Genomic DNA, 16,002 nt, shown 5'->3' with positions numbered 1-16,002 from the left:
GGAGGGGAGAAAAAGAAAAGAAAAGGAAAGGAAAGAAGGAAGGAAGGAAAGAAAAAGAAAGGAAGGAAGGAAGGAAGGAAGGAAGGAAGGAAGGAAGGAAGGAAGGAAGGAAGGAAGGAAGGAAGGAAGGGCAAATTAGCTTCAGAGATTCTGGCCAGTGATTTAGTCAGGGTCCTTTCTCCATTTTCTAATCTAGTTTTGGTTTAATCAGTCTTTTTTCTTTAAGGATCAGACAGATAAACAAAAGGTAAGATGGGGGGAAAAAAATGAAATCAGGCTGCAGGTTTCTGTTACTAAAATTTGATAAGCAAGAATCTAAAGCAATGGTACCCAATCCTGCCACATGTTAAAATCATACAGGAAACTTAAATTTGTTAACTATTGACATCTGGCTCCCATGCCAGATTAAATTACCAATTAAATTACAGTCTCTGGGGAGTAAGTAAAGATACTAGTATTTTTAAATACTCTTGTGATTCTAATCTACATCAACTACCGAGAGCCACTGGTCATTAAACAATGCTGTGTAGTTTTCTGCCTACGTTGCGCTGTGAATTTGATAAACAAAAACAGAAATCTACATTTAATAACCACATGTATGCTTACAGCTCCTCCCACAATATAGGAAACTCATACATTTAAACAATCATCAATGTACTTTGTTTTCCTGACTACACACAAAAAAGGGGAAAAACAGTAACACACTGAAATAACAACAAAAAGCTATGCACACAAGACAAGCTTTTTATGCATCTAGTAAAAGTTTCCCAGCCCAGTACACCAGCAGAGAGTGTCTCTAAATGGCTGAGAAATAATTACAGTATAATTAAAGGTTTTCAAACACGATTCTGACATTAACTTGAAGATTAATTATTTTGTTATAATTACCTATACTTTCTTAAAAGCAGCTCTGTTCTTAACAGTCAAAAACTTAAAACAAGCGAATACCCCTGAATATCACTACTTTAAAAGTAGGTTTTCTTATGTTCTAAAATTAATTGCGGTGATGGCTTTACAACTCTGAATATACTAAGAACTAAAGAATTGCACATTTCAAATAGGGAAATTGTACGGTACATAAATTATATCTCGATAAAGCTATTATAGTTTTTTAAAGAAAATTTTAAATGGTAGATTTACTTTCTTTACTATATTTAAAATATGACTGTTTTCATAACTGCACATATTAGTGCATTTGTGCTGTTATAAAATAACCTACATTATAAAAACAAAATAACCTAGGTAATTTATAAAGCACAGAAATTTTTTTCCTCACAATTCTGTAGACTGGGAAGTCCAAGATCAAGGGGCTGGCAGGTTTGTCAGGCAGGTGGGGGGTGCTCCCTGTTTCCAAGATGGTGCCTCGACTCTGCATTCTTTGGAGGAAAAGAACATTGTGTCCCCACAGAGTGCAAGGTAGAAGGGCAAAAGAGCTAAAGGCTGTGTGAAGCCTCTTTTATAAGGGCCTTAACCCCACCTATGAGAGGAGGAGCTCTCGTGCCCTAATCACCTCTTAAAGACCCCACCTCTTAAAACCATCACATTGGCCATGAATTTTCTTTTTATTTTTAACTTCTATCTCAGGTTTGGGGGTCCATGTGAAAGTTTGCTATACAGGTAAACTCATGTCATGGTGGTCTGTTGTACAGATTATTTTATCACCCAAGTATTAAGCCCAGTACTCAATGTTATTGTTTCTGCTCCTCTCTCTCCTCCCACCCTCCACCCTCAAGTTGATCCCAGTGTCTGCTGTTCCCTTCTTTGTGTACATGTGTTCTCACCATTCAGCTCCCATTTACAAGAGAGAACCTGTGGTTTTGGTTTTCTGTTCCTGCGTTAGTTTGCTGAGGATAACAGCCTCCAGCTTCATCCATTTTCCCACAAAACACGTGATCTCATTCTTTTTCATGGCTGCATAGTATTCTGTGGTATATATGTACATTTTCTTTATCCAGTCTGTCACTGATGGACATTTAGGTTGATTCCATGTCTTTACTATTGTGAACAGCGCTTCAATAAACATAGGTATGCATGTGTTCTTATGACAGAATGATTTACATTCCTCTGGGTATATATAACCAGTAATGAGAGTGCTGTATCGAATGGCAGTTCTGCCTTTAGCTCTCTGAGAAATTGCCATACTGCTTTCCCCAATGGTTGAACCAGTTTACGCTCCCACCAACAAGAGGACACATTCAAACCACAGCACTGTATATAGACTATGAGTATCCCATCATATAGTAAATCATGTTTTAATATCAAATCTCACTTCTTTTTCACATTCTTCTAAACTTAAGGGTATATTCTATACTGAAAGAATTTTGGTTTCAACCTGTAGCAAAAACATGAAACTATAAAAACTAACATTAAAATCTTATAATTAACAGCATAATAATTAGGGGGCATGGGATGAAATGTGATTAGGTTAGTAAATCACTCAGTGCGATGCACTGAAAGTGAGGAAGGCCTGAGAGCAGGAAGTCCCAAATCCTAGTTCTGACCCCCACATTTGCAAGATGAGGATCCTTGGCTGAATTACTCAAAATGGCGATAAAAATTTTAAATCACAAATTCATTCTGAGAATACCCTGAAGCAATGTTTAAGAAATCATTTAAAAATTGTTTCATGGCTTTAAAAAGTGTTGAAATTATTTTGGCTTTGTTGCAAAAAAGACAGAACAAGTTCTCAGGCATGGTTACTTTATCCAAGAATCCCTAAAATTTTGTTCTCCACCCACTTTCCTGGTAGCATCAGTTAAACTACTTTTTCTTGTCTATGTATTTTCTCATCTATAAGAGGAAGATGTGTTTGTCTTTTAAGAAGTTATTAAACTTCTAAATTAAGTCCTCCACTTCACTCTGGAGAATAAATGCAGCTGATGAAACAAACTGGTGGCCTGGCTTCTTTCATCTGCCTTTTAGACCAAAGAAGATACAGTGTGTTTTTTGTAATATTGCAGTGACTGCATGTGGGGTTGTTTGTTTTGTGGTTTTCTGACAAGAGTCTCAGCCAGCCAAAGTGAAGAAAAACAGTTACTGAGAAACATGAGAGTTCTGGAACCTACAAGAGCAGATTTACATAGTGGTTCTTAATCGAGGGGAGTGCACATTTACAGTCAAGGGGAACCTCCAAAATTCCATGTGTAGAAGTGTAATGTTTTAAAATAGTCTCTTATTTTATAAACTGACACAGTGAAGCTCTGCAAATTAATTGATCCCATTTCAAAAAAAAAATTGTACTTTTCTCCAAAGCATGTTACCCCAAAAGACAAAAACTGTATTACTAAAAATGCTTCACCTAGAAAAAGAAGACACGTGCTTGTGGAAATGTTTCACCAAACTTTTTCAAGCATTAGTTAAAACTGTTACAAGGCATAATTATAAATGGCCACAAATTTAACACTCATATTTAATTAAATCTTCGACTCTTTTGTAAGGATTACTTGTTATAGTAAATTTCCATAATTGTGTGATGATATAGAAACATATATATACCCACATATGTGTGAGCTGCTCAACTGTAATTAATGATGCACTTTTATTCTCTATTATTGTGTGGAAAACATTCTGACACAAAATAAATGAAGCATAATCATTCAGAGTAATGACTCAAATATACTGATTAATGGTACCAAGTAACTTCTCTGTTCCTAAGTTAAATTAAAACATTTATAGCCTGGGAATCATAGGGGTATCCCTAAATAAGTGTTTTGTAGACCATCATTTTCCCTCACAGAAACCACCTATACCCGTCACTAGAAATGAGTTCCTAGAGACTGTAAAATGTACCATTATTTTATGTGCAAATAAGAAACAAAGCTCTATCCGTTAAACTATTAGACAATGCCAAACTGCCTTCAGAGATGTTTAAAAGCAGATCAGGAGAGAGTGGGAGAAAATATGCACGCATCCTAGACTTGATATATGGTATTCTGTTCCCACAGTAGCATTCAGTAAATGTTTATCAAAGAGACATTTTTCAAATGTTGCACAAGGGATTTTTTCAAATGTTTTTAAATTTGAAATAAGCCAGACACCAGAAGAAATCACTTACATGAGGTACCTAATGCAGTCAAATTCATAGAGACAGAAAACAGAATGGTGGTTACCAGGGGCTCAGGAGAATGAGGAGTTACTGTCAAATGGGTAAAGAGTTTCCATTTTGCAAGATGAAAAAAGGTCCGGACGTGTATGGTGCTGATGGTTGCACAACAGTATGAATATGCTTTATGCTAGTGACTTGTACACTGGAAAACGGTTGTGCTGGTAAATTTATGTTATGTATATTTAATGATTTCCATAGGAAATACCAGAAAGATTTCCATAGGAAAAGAATAGTATGCAAGATGGACTTGCAAAACTGCAAAACTCTTGATCTGGAAAGGACCTAAATTCAACCCAACTTATCAAGATAACTTGAAAAGGTAACTTTTCCTTGAAAACTACTTTTGCAGAAACACGGAGTCTTTTTTCGATGGACTGTAGGAAATCTGCAGTCTCCAAACAAAAAGTCTTGCTGAGATAGTGCTTCACACAACCAGCTTACCGTCAGAATCACCAGTGGGCTTTCAAAAGATTTCCAGACACCCCACACCTATTAGGATGGCTACTATCAAAAGAAACAAGTGTTAGCAAGAAAGTGAAAAATTGAAATTCTTATGCATTGTTGGTGGGATTATAAAATGGTGCAACTGCTAAGAAAAACAATATGGCAGTTCCTCAAAAAGTTAAAAATAGAATTACCAGCCAGGCGCAGTGGCTCAAACCTGTAATCCCAGCACTTTGGGAGGCTGAGGTGGGTGGATCACGAGGTCAAAAGATCGAGACCATCCTGGTCAACATAGTGAAACCCCGTCTCTACTAAAAATACAAAAAAATTAGCTGGGCATGGTGGCACGTGCCTGTAATCCCAGCTACTCAGGAGGCTGAGGCAGGAGAATTGACTGAACCCAGGAGGCAGAGGTTACGGTGAGCCGAGATCACACTATTGCACTCCAGCCTGGGTAACAAGAGCAAAACTCTGTCTCAAAAAAAAAAAAAAAAATAAATAATAGAATTACCATATGAACCAATAATTCCACTTCTGGGTATATAAAGGATTTAAAGCAGTATCTGAAAAAATAAAATAAAATAATAGAATTACCATATGAACCAATAATTCCACTTCTAGGTATATAAAGGATTTAAAGCAGTGTCTGAAACGGATATTTGCCACCCATGTTCACAACTGCATTTTTCCCAATAGCCAAGAGGTGGAAGCAAACCCAAAAGTCCATCAAAGGATGCATGGATATACAAAATGTGGCAATACATACTATGTACTATTATTCAGCCTTATAAATGAAGAAAATTCTCACATGCTACAACATGGAAGAACCTTGAAGACATTATGCTAAGTGAAATAAGTCACTTACAAAAAGTCAAATACTGACTGACTCCACTTAAAGTTCCAAGCCAGGTGTGAAGGCTCATGCCTGTAATCCCAATACTTTGGGAGACCAACGCTGGAGGATCACTTGAGCCTAGGAGTTCAAGACCAGCCTGGGCAACATAGTGGGACTCGATCTCTACAAAAAAAAAAATACTTAAAAAAAAGTAGCTGGGCATTGTGGTGCACACCTGCAGTTCCAGATACTACGGAGATGAGGTGGAAGGATCTCTTGAGCCTGAAAGTTTGAGGCTACAGTGAGTTGTGATCACACCGCCACCCTCAAGTCTGGGTGACAGAGTGAGTTCTGGATGTGCACTGCACAACACTGAATATACAATACTTAACACAACTTAACTGTACATTTTAAAATAGTTAAGATGGTTTAAAATAGTTAATCGAAAGAAAAAGAGCAATGTATACGTTAGATAAGTTAATTAAAAGATTTCCTGACTCCCATCCCAAATCTACTGGCTTAGAATTTCCAGAGATTAGGCTAAAATATCTGGTATTGCTAAAAAGCTTCCCAGGAAATGGCTCTGTATCAACAGAGATCTATCAATTACATCAGTTTTTAAGCTGTAAGTTACTAAAACACAATGGCAGCTATGTTTAACATTTCATTTTGTTTTTAAGACTGTTTACAGGAGCACATAAAGTATTTCTACAAGAAATGGAAATTGATCAGCTTGATAGCATCACTAAAAAAGGCAGGGTGTGCATTTTAATACTGATACTGATGAGGGAAGAGACAAAGGAGGCCCTTTAAGTCTCTCCCTCTCTACAACATGCCATCTTCCTATCACTGAACTGGTAACAGTGGGAGGAGCCCTAGTCCACTGACTATAGCTCTAGCTGCATCATACTTGTAGTTTACAAAGAGCCCCACATCTTCCTCCATTGGGTCTGCAAGTGTTCAGAAAGCCTCTGGTATGAAAGGACCCACCAGTGCCAATCCTGGTCCAGAGAGCTCTAGAAAACTAGTCAAACAATTAAACAGCAGTGTAGTAAAAGAGGCAAATAAAATAGGTCTCATAACCTGGCTCTGCCACACAACTGCCAGGTGATCTTGAGCAAGATACTAACTTTGATTACATTACAGAAAAATAACAGGGATGGTAATGGCAGATTTGTCATGAAGATTTCATTGAGATAATACACATGCAAAACATTTAGCACAGTAAATGGTATAAAATAGGTATTCAGTAATCAGAAGCTGACATTTTCACTGCTGATGCTTCTTTCATCTCCTCTTTTATAAAAATTACCTTAAGTACTATAGATTTCAGGACCAATCATTCCCTAAATATGCACTGATTTTTGTCTCTACTTCTAATTTACCTCAAGGACCATGTTTAATAGCATTCTATTTTTTTTCTATGTCCTTTGAAGTTCATCACATGGTACTAAGCAACCAGTAGACATGTTATTTATCAATTTAACCATTCACCCAACAGATAATGGATCTGCCATGAGCAAGGCATCATTCCTAGGCACTAGAATACACTGATCCCTACCCCTGAGTTTATGATCCATGCTCAATAAAATCTATCCTGTTGTATTGAATTATTTATTGCAACAGCAGAAACACATAGATATTGCAAACAGGCATAGAAAGCCTCCTTCCATAGATTTACAACAGCCTATTTTCCTACATTACTCCTGCCAAAGAATGTCAGAAAATAAGTCACATTATTTAATTATTAAAACTACCAATTTCAATTACGTAGATGACTCAGTGTCTCATGACCCAGCCCCCTCAAACCATGGGTTGGTCTAAAGATGAAAAATATCTGCACATATCCATTAGATTGTAAAAGAGCCAATGTAAAACCAAAGAATTTTTACCTAATTTAAAGTACTTTGCTGTAAAATTATGATTCAAGAACAAAAGAAACTCACATAAAGAAAAACATTTTTGGCCAGGCAAGCTGGCTCGCACCTGTAATCCCAGCACTTTGGGAGGCTGAGGCAGGAGGACTGCTTGAGTCCAGGAATTCAAGACAAACCTGAGCAACATAGCAAGACCCCATCTCTCCAAAAACAAACGAACAAAAATTTGGCCAGGTGTGGGGGTGTGTACCTGTAATTCCAGCTACCTGGGAGGCTGAGGCAAGAGGATCACCTGAGCCCAGGAGTTCAACCTGTTATCCAGCATTCACAATTTCTCTCCAATTCACACATGTCCTTTTCACATTAAAATTTCTTCCAGTTAGGAGAAAATATAAATGAGCTAAAAAACATAGCTTGAGCTTTCATAGCTACTCCACTATACTATACTACTTATAGCAAAGGAAGCTAAGAAAGAGATTACGTGATATTAAACTAAGGAGTCTATCAATAGAATCTATCAATTTCCTTCATTGATTTAGCACCACGCTTAGTTCTCCCCAAACCCTTTTTCTTCCAACCCCTCTGACAGCCTCACCTCCTCCATCCCCCAGATTCTACACTGTCAGCTGACTTAAACATCTACTGCACAATGAAAGACCAAATATAAGATGTTTTTAGCAAAGATGAACATGTACATATTTTTGTATAAGATGAATATCTAGTTTGCTATTTCTGGCAAAAGGGCAGGGAACATCCAAGGTTGTCAGTATAACTTTTATCTCTTGCGATTTAACTGGACCTTTAGCAAGCAAAGAATATAACTTCAAAAGAAGAAAAAGATTTTTTCCATGATTAAACAAACAAAGCCAGGGAGCATTTTCCTGGGGTGGAGAAGGGGAGGCACACTGACAGACCTTCTGGCAAGAGTTAGGTTAGTAAAAAATTCTGAGGGAGGAAAAGAAGAAAATACAAGAATTACTGTTTTTGCATTAAGCAAAGCAAAACAAGACAAGTATAGGCAGAGTAAAGAAAAATGTTTCAACAGGTGACAATATAAAATTTAAAAATAAGGAAGAGTGGCTTGACAGAAAGTTTGTCTTGGGTTATCTGACAACATTGAAATGAGTTGGACAGAATACACTAAAGTATACAGTGAACTCAAACATCCTGGCTTTAAAAGCGTGGGACCCACAATCAGGCATCATCTCTAGATCATCCATTATTGGCTGTCTTATAAGGAGTATTGTTAATTTAGACACATCCAATCCAATTTATTTCATCAAACATGTATAGAGGCCAGACGCAGTGGCTCAAGCCTGCAATTCCAACACTTTAGGAGGCCAAGGCAGGAGGATCACTGGAACCCAGAGAGACCAGACTGGATAACATGGCAAAGCACTGTCTCTAAAAAATATTAAAAAATTAGCCAGGTATGGTGGTGCATGCCTGCGGTCCCAGCTCTTCAAAAGGCTGAGGTGGGAGGATCACCTGAGTCCAGGAAGTCAAGACTGCATTGATCCATGATTGTGCCATTGCACTCCAGCCTGGGCGACAGGAGTCAGATGCTGTCTCCGCACACACACATAAAAAGCAAACATACATTCTCATGTACAAAAGCTCTATAAGTTCTCTAGGAGAGACACATAAACCCAAGTCCAAATTGTGTTTAAGTAACCTCGTACACCGTAGCTAATTTTCAAAAGTTTGTCCAGTTAATGTTGAACTGAGAATTTGGCTCAACTATATGAACTTGACATGTTTTACAGCTCAAACATAATTGAATAATGATACTTTCACAGGTTCGACTGTTGTATAATACCAATATTAAAAGTTAATAAAATAACTGTGAAATAGAAGTCTAGGAAAAAAGTATCTTAGAGTACAAATATTAAAATGCAAAAAAAAAAGTAATTCATTTTGTCTTTGGAAAACAGGATGGCTTCTTAGAGCAAGTGGCATACGAACCAGGCAGAAGTTTCTGAGATTTGGAATTGTTAGAAGAGAGAATAGAGTGAGATACGGAATGGCAGATGGGGATTCTAGACTGGAAAAGCAAGAACATAGCACAGAATCATAAAGTGTAACAGAATAATTCAAATAATAAAATCTATTTTAATGTTACAGAACAACTATGTGAGGTTCACTATTAAAAATAATTTAGATTCAATTGGAGATTTTGATATTACATGTCTCATAATCAAAGAAATAGGGTGATATGGTAAAAACAAAGGTTTTCTGATCAACAATAAAGGAAAAATTAAATAAGAGCATCGAATCAACAATTCCCTATAAATGGACTACCAACTTTCTCCACTTTACAGAAGTGTCAACATAAAACACTAAATGTGGGCTGGGCGCGGTGGCTCAAGCTTGCAATCCTAGCACTTTGGGAGGCCGGGGCGGGTGGATCACGAGGTCAAGAGATTGAGACCATCCTGGTCAATATGGTGAAACCCCGTCTCTACTAAAAATACAAAAAATTAGCTGGGCATGGTGGCGCGTGCCTGTAATCCCAGCTACTCAGGAGGCTGAGGCAGGAGAATTGCCTGAACCCAGGAGGTGGAGGTTGCGGTGAGCCAAGATCGCGCCATTGCGCTCCAGCCTGGGTAACAAGAGCGAAACTGTCTCAAAAAAAAAAAAAAAAAAAAAACACTAAAAGTTCCTCACTCAATTACAAATATGGTGGAATCCCACAGATCATCCTATTCTGTTCTGTGATGGACGACAGACTTACCCCTTGACCACTGTTCTCATGGCTGTCTCTGTCCCAAACACCAGGGTTTTATAAAAGCCCCACTAGATTTTCCTACCCCTCCACTTACAGATCACTAGAAGTTACCACGCAACATTTACCATGACAGTGGCAAATTTTAATAATCACTAGAATATACTGAGTGCTTTATGAGAACACTGGCTTCTGCATGGTTATGAAGATGGTAATGAAGTCTAATCTACTGCTCCATTACACATATTATTCTTAGCCACAATAACAGTGTTCCGTTTGAGCTTTAGGACTGTATTTAAATAGATGGTTTAGGAAACAATAAAGCCTAAAAGAATACTGTAGGTGTATTCCAAATTTAGTGTGGGTAGGAAACATCAGGGGAATTTTATCTACTCCATCAAACAATAAAACACTCTAAGCCAGCAAAACAAGGAAGCCAAAAAACAGAGGATGGGAACATTTTTTCCACTTATTGGAAAGCCAGTGTGCTAATAAAAATATTCATTAAAGAGCATATCAAGTCTTTTCATTATTGTTTGCAGGAGGTTTTATTGTTTTTATTAAAGATACGCTATATGTTATTCTAGTTATATTACATTAACATTAGAGCTAATAATACCCTACAGTTCTATATCATGATCCATTAAACAAGCAAGCCAAAGGGAAGAATGGAGTTAGATGACCAAGTGAAAGAAGAATGAGACAGAAAGAAACAAACACCCAAGAAGAAAGAACTACACATGAAAAGTACCTACAATCAAACCCGCATGACCAAAGAATAGCATTCTAATTGCTCGATCTTTCAAAACATTTTTACTGAAGACTTTTAGATACTGGTTGTGTTTCCATGAACATATGCAAAAATGGGGATACCTCATCATCTGCCCCAAGGGTCATATAAAATAATGTTAAGGGCTGCATATAAAACCCACTGTCCAGAGGTTCTTTCCCAGTTAAAGCCCATGGCAATGTCAAAGCCTAACACAAGAAAGACATAACTAGTATCACAACAAACACCACCATAAATGCCCTGCTACCAACCATATTCCTTGAACACTTGTTACATACAAGTTTACTAATGAGCTTACACATAATTCGCTGAATTCTCTTTTTTGAGGTTGCTATTGTTATTGCCCCGATTTCTAGATACAAATGTCAAAGTTTAGAGAGACCTAAAAATTTCCCTCAAGTTTAGCAGTCTTAAATAATGCAGCAGGGATTCAACCAGACCTCTCTAATGCTGGTCCTGAACTGTGATCTACTAGCCAGTAGGTTTCTAACTTTAAAGCACACCACAATCAATGGACAGCTTGATTGTACACCAATTTCTGGGCACCACCTTCAGAGGTTCTGATTTAGTCACCTGGGGTTAAATCCAGGACTCTGCATTTCAACACACACTTCTGGTAATTCTGGCACAAACCGTCTGTGGAGCAATCATCAACTTCTAAGCAGAAAGGCAATTATCTACATTGGAATAGAGATTGCTGATACCTGCTAAAACCCTAATTATAGAGAATGATTACCTGCAATAACAAAAAAGGGCAGTAAATTTTAAAGAAAATTTTACTCTTAACCTGCTTTATATTTTTGATACATATTATATGTAAAATTATGAAAGATATAGAGTTTTTAAATATTTTATATAAATATTTTAAAAGTGGTTTAAACTTTAAAAATCAATTTTTGTTTTAACAATTAACTAAAACAACAGTTAATACTTTCAGTATGGCTAGGGGTTGATGATCACTTGCTAGCATTTTTGTTTTAAAAGGCTTAAAATTATTATATTGCTCTTTGTATATTCAGAAATATATACAGTTGACCCTTGAACATCATGGAAGTTGAAGGTACTGACCCTACCCAGGGCACAGGCACAGTGAAATATCTCTGTGTAATTTTTGACTCCCCAAAAACTTTACTAACAGTATGCTGTTGGCCAGAGGCCTTACAGATAACATAAACAGTAGATCAAAACATATTTTGCATATGTATTATGTCCTCTATTCTTATAATAAAGTAAGCTAGAGAAAGGAAGATGTTATTAAGAAAATCTTAAGGAAAAGAAAATATATTTACTCTTCTTTAAGTGGAAGCACATCATAAAGACCTCTGTCCTGTCCTCTTCAAGCTGAGTACAGTGAGGAGGAAGCAGAGGAGTTGGTCTTGCTGTCTTGGGGTGGCAGAGGTGGAAGAAAATCTACATATAAGTGGAACTATGCAGTTCACACCTGTGTTGTTCAAGGGTCAACTGTGTTGTCTGGAACATTTTGTTTATGTGCCCCTGAGGTTGGTGAAGAACTGTGACATTATTCAGCAGTAATTTAATTCTGACAACAACGTGAACAGGGAATAGAAAGCATGTCCCAAGAAGTGAGTCCAGGGAGAAAGCAGCAGCTACATGAATTCTGCCAGCAGAAGCACAAGGGAAGAGAGGCTCAGGCAAGAGCAAAAGCATGTGACCGAATGTCAACACAGGTCCTCTGTCAGACGTTATGTAGGTCAGAGACAAGACAGGAGAATGGTTTAAAAAAGAAATTTTTTTTTGAGTGAATTTTCTCACCCATGAAAGTAGCTGATGCCCCTGGGCTCTAAGAGGAGAAGCTCAGTTTCTCTGCAAGTGTCCAGAATCTTTTGCCTTAGCAATCTCACAATAGCTCAGAGTCAGGGACAGCTGCACAATGTGGAGCAGGGGCTCAACACCTGCTCAATACCTATCTGGGCTTCAACTATGTGCCAAGATGTGTGTCAGTCAAGTGCTTGACTAAAACAGTGATGAAGATGCACTTCTTGCTCTCAAAGAGTTAATAATCCGATTGAGGTCAGGTTTCTAGCCCCAGCTTGTGCCAGCTTCTAGCCGTATCATTCCAAGCAAGTCACTTAAAAGTTCCTGAGCCCCAAGTTTTGTTATTTGTAAACTAGAGATAACAATTTCTTTTCTTTCTTTTTTTTGGGGGGCGGGGGACGGAGTTTCACTCTTGTTACCCAGGCTGGAATGCAATGGTGCGATCTCGGCTCACTGCAACCTCCGCCTCCTGGGTTCAGGCAATTCTCCTGCCTCAGCCTCCCGAGTAGCTGGGATTATAGGCACGTGCCACCACGCCCAGCTAGTTTTTTTTTTGTATTTTTAGTTGAGACAGGATTTCACCAGAAATAACAATTTCTTCAGTTGTTGGCATCAAATGAGAATATCTGTAAAGTATAATATACTATTAATTGGTGTTTCTTGGTGCATTGCGTAAAGGTAGCCAGAACTTGGCTATCAAAGAAGCCCAATCGATGTACACAGAGTTAATAAGCAGAAGAGAAGGAACTGTCAATTACTACACTCAAGTGCATTCTTAACAAAGAGAACACTGATAAGGGGCATGATCCAGCTTAGTTCTTCCAATACATTCTTATTCCTAGAAACTTCACAGGAATGAGTGATTGGAGGAGGGAGTAGCACCCTACAGACTGCAAGGCAAAAGCATGATCATGCTCTCTTTCAGCATCATGGGGCACAAAGGGATACTAACTCCACAAACCATGGTGAGCTCAGTCCAAAGACAAAGCAATTCTTACTATTTAGCAAACTCACTCAGAAATTCCACTAAGAATAAATATTCTTTTCAGAGGAATTTAACCCACCATAGAAACTATTACACTGATAAAAAATGTGGCTACAGTTTTTTGTTTTTTTTTTTTAGACAGAGTCATTCAGCTGCCCAGCTAGAATGCAGCGGTGTAATCTCAGCTCACTGCAACCTCCGCCTCTTGGGTTCAAGCAATTCTCCTGCCACAGCCTCCAAAGTCTCTAGGATTAAAGACATGTGCCATGATGCTTAGCTAATTTTTGTATTTTTAGTAAAGACAGGGTTTCATCACGTTGGTCAGGCTAACCTCAAGCGATCCCCCTGCCACAGCTTCCCAAAGTGCTGGAATTTCAGGCATGAGCCACTGTCCCCAGCCCTAGATCTTTCAACTTTAGCATAACAAAGGACAAAAAGAGAAAGATGAGTGCTATTCAGAAATCAAAATATGGTCATCAGATGGTACTCTGATGTGCATAATCTGATTTACAAGAAAGAGCACAGCACTGGGGTTCTGAACATCTGGGTTACTATCTGTCCTCTGCTATTATACAGATCTGTAGCCTTAAGGTCATTCAATGCCTAAACTTGTATTTCTGAAAAGTGAGAATGGTCATATTCACTCTACACCTTTTTTTACAGGGCTTTCATGATGACCGGATGGGGTCATGAATGTGAAAACACTTCAAACTGTTAAAAATCATTCACAAAGAATTATGATTAAAGATATAAACTTTACTTGTATGCATAGCGAGATGTTTCAAGACAACAGGATTTAATTTTCTGGATTATCCTAAAAACCACTTTATATCCAAGTTCTTAAAAAATAAAACACCTGTGTAGTAAATTAGTACCTCTAGACAATTCTACTACTTCTGTGACATTTCTAGAATTCTGATGTAGTAATTATAAAAAAAAAAAGTAGTAAAACCCTAAACACAAATCCAAGCTTAACCTCCATAAAATTTCTTTTACTTTATTCACACTATATGATATTCATTGCTTTTCAGGTAAATGATAGGGTAAATGTGTATGTCCTATAAACACATACACAGAGTCAAGGAAAACTTCCACCTACCCCCCACAAAAAAAAGGTAGAGAATCAAAGACGCATTGGCTCAGGTTCATGAATATAGTAGATCCATTCCATTTTTAAAACAGGTATTACTGTGTTCTCTTTTTAACCCTAAAAGGACCAAATATCTTCAAAATAATGATGCTGGTGACTGTTCATTCCTAGGCCATTTTATCAAATATAAGTGTATATTTAGATAAGCCTATGAAAAAATAACATATTGAAAATTCCATAATCTAAATAGCTAGGTATTTAAAAATTATTTGTGATAAAGATACCACTATAAAACCACAAACAGGTATTTCTTATGATATGTATGCAAAAATTCTCAAAATATCACCAAACCAAACCTAGCAACATAAAAAAAATTATATACCATGACCAACTGGGATTCATCCCAGGTATGCAAGGTTGGTTTAACACCTGAAAATCAGTTAATGTAATACACCATAGCAGTAGACTAAACAGAAAAACAGCAGGATCATATGAAAAGATGCAATAAAAGCATTTAACAACAAGCCTTTTCTTGAAAAAAAAAAATAACACAAATCAAACTAGGAATAAAAAGGAATTTTCATGACAAGACAGAAACATGCACAAAAAAAACTCATGGCTAATATCATACTTAAAGGTAAAAGAGTAGATGCATTCCCCCTAACATCAGGAAGAAAACACTCATATCTGCTTCTACCACTCTAATTTAAGATTGTTCTAGAAGTTCTAGCCATAGTAAGTAAGGCAAGAAAAATAAATAACAGGCGTCCAGATTGGAAAGGAAGAATAAAACTAACTCTATTTGTAGATGCCTTGATCTTGTATATAGAAAATGATAAGGAATACACTAAAAAGAAATAACAACTAAGAAATGAGTTCAGTAAAGTTGCAGAATACTAAGTCAATATACAAATATCAATATACTTTTATATACTTGCACTGAACAATCCAAAAACAAAATTAAAACAATTCTATTTATAATAGTATAAAAAATGAGATAATAAATTTAACCAAAAAAAAGTATAAAACTCTACAAACTACAAAAAATCATTCAAAGAAATGAAAGATCTGAATGAATGAAAAAACATCCTGTATTCCTAGATTAGAAGACTCAAGATTGTTAAATTGGCACTACTTACCAAATTAATCTACAGATTCAATGCAATTCCTATCAGAATCACAACTGACTTCTCTATAAAAATTGACAAGCTGATTCTAAAATGCATGTAGATTCTAATAAATGTTTAGTGGTAGGTCTGTGTGGTTTTAATGTTCATTTCCTTGATGACTAATGATAATGAACAACTTTCCATGTGCTTAGTTGCCAGCCATGTATCCTCTCTGAAAAAGTGTTTCTTAAGGTCTTTTGCCTGTT

General features: G+C 37.1%; 1 protein-coding gene across 18 annotated transcripts in view; it reads right to left on the bottom strand.

The window, feature by feature from the left end:
- KLF12 (KLF transcription factor 12) overlaps positions 1–16,002 on the bottom strand; it is a 653,112-nt gene that overhangs the window by 412,581 nt on the left and 224,529 nt on the right. Inside the window, exon 2 of one of the 18 annotated variants that reach the window (XM_078347423.1) lies at positions 1,277–1,376. The exons of the other annotated variants lie outside the window; for them this stretch is intronic. The gene's annotated coding sequence lies outside the window, so the exon portion shown is untranslated. The remainder of the gene's footprint in view (positions 1–1,276; positions 1,377–16,002) is intronic. 18 annotated transcript variants of the gene reach the window in all.

The sequence above is a fragment of the Callithrix jacchus genome, chromosome 1 (genome assembly GCF_049354715.1).
Source record: "Callithrix jacchus isolate 240 chromosome 1, calJac240_pri, whole genome shotgun sequence".
Lineage (NCBI taxonomy): Eukaryota > Metazoa > Chordata > Mammalia > Primates > Cebidae > Callithrix > Callithrix jacchus.
This window is presented reverse-complemented; position numbering and strand designations above follow the sequence as displayed.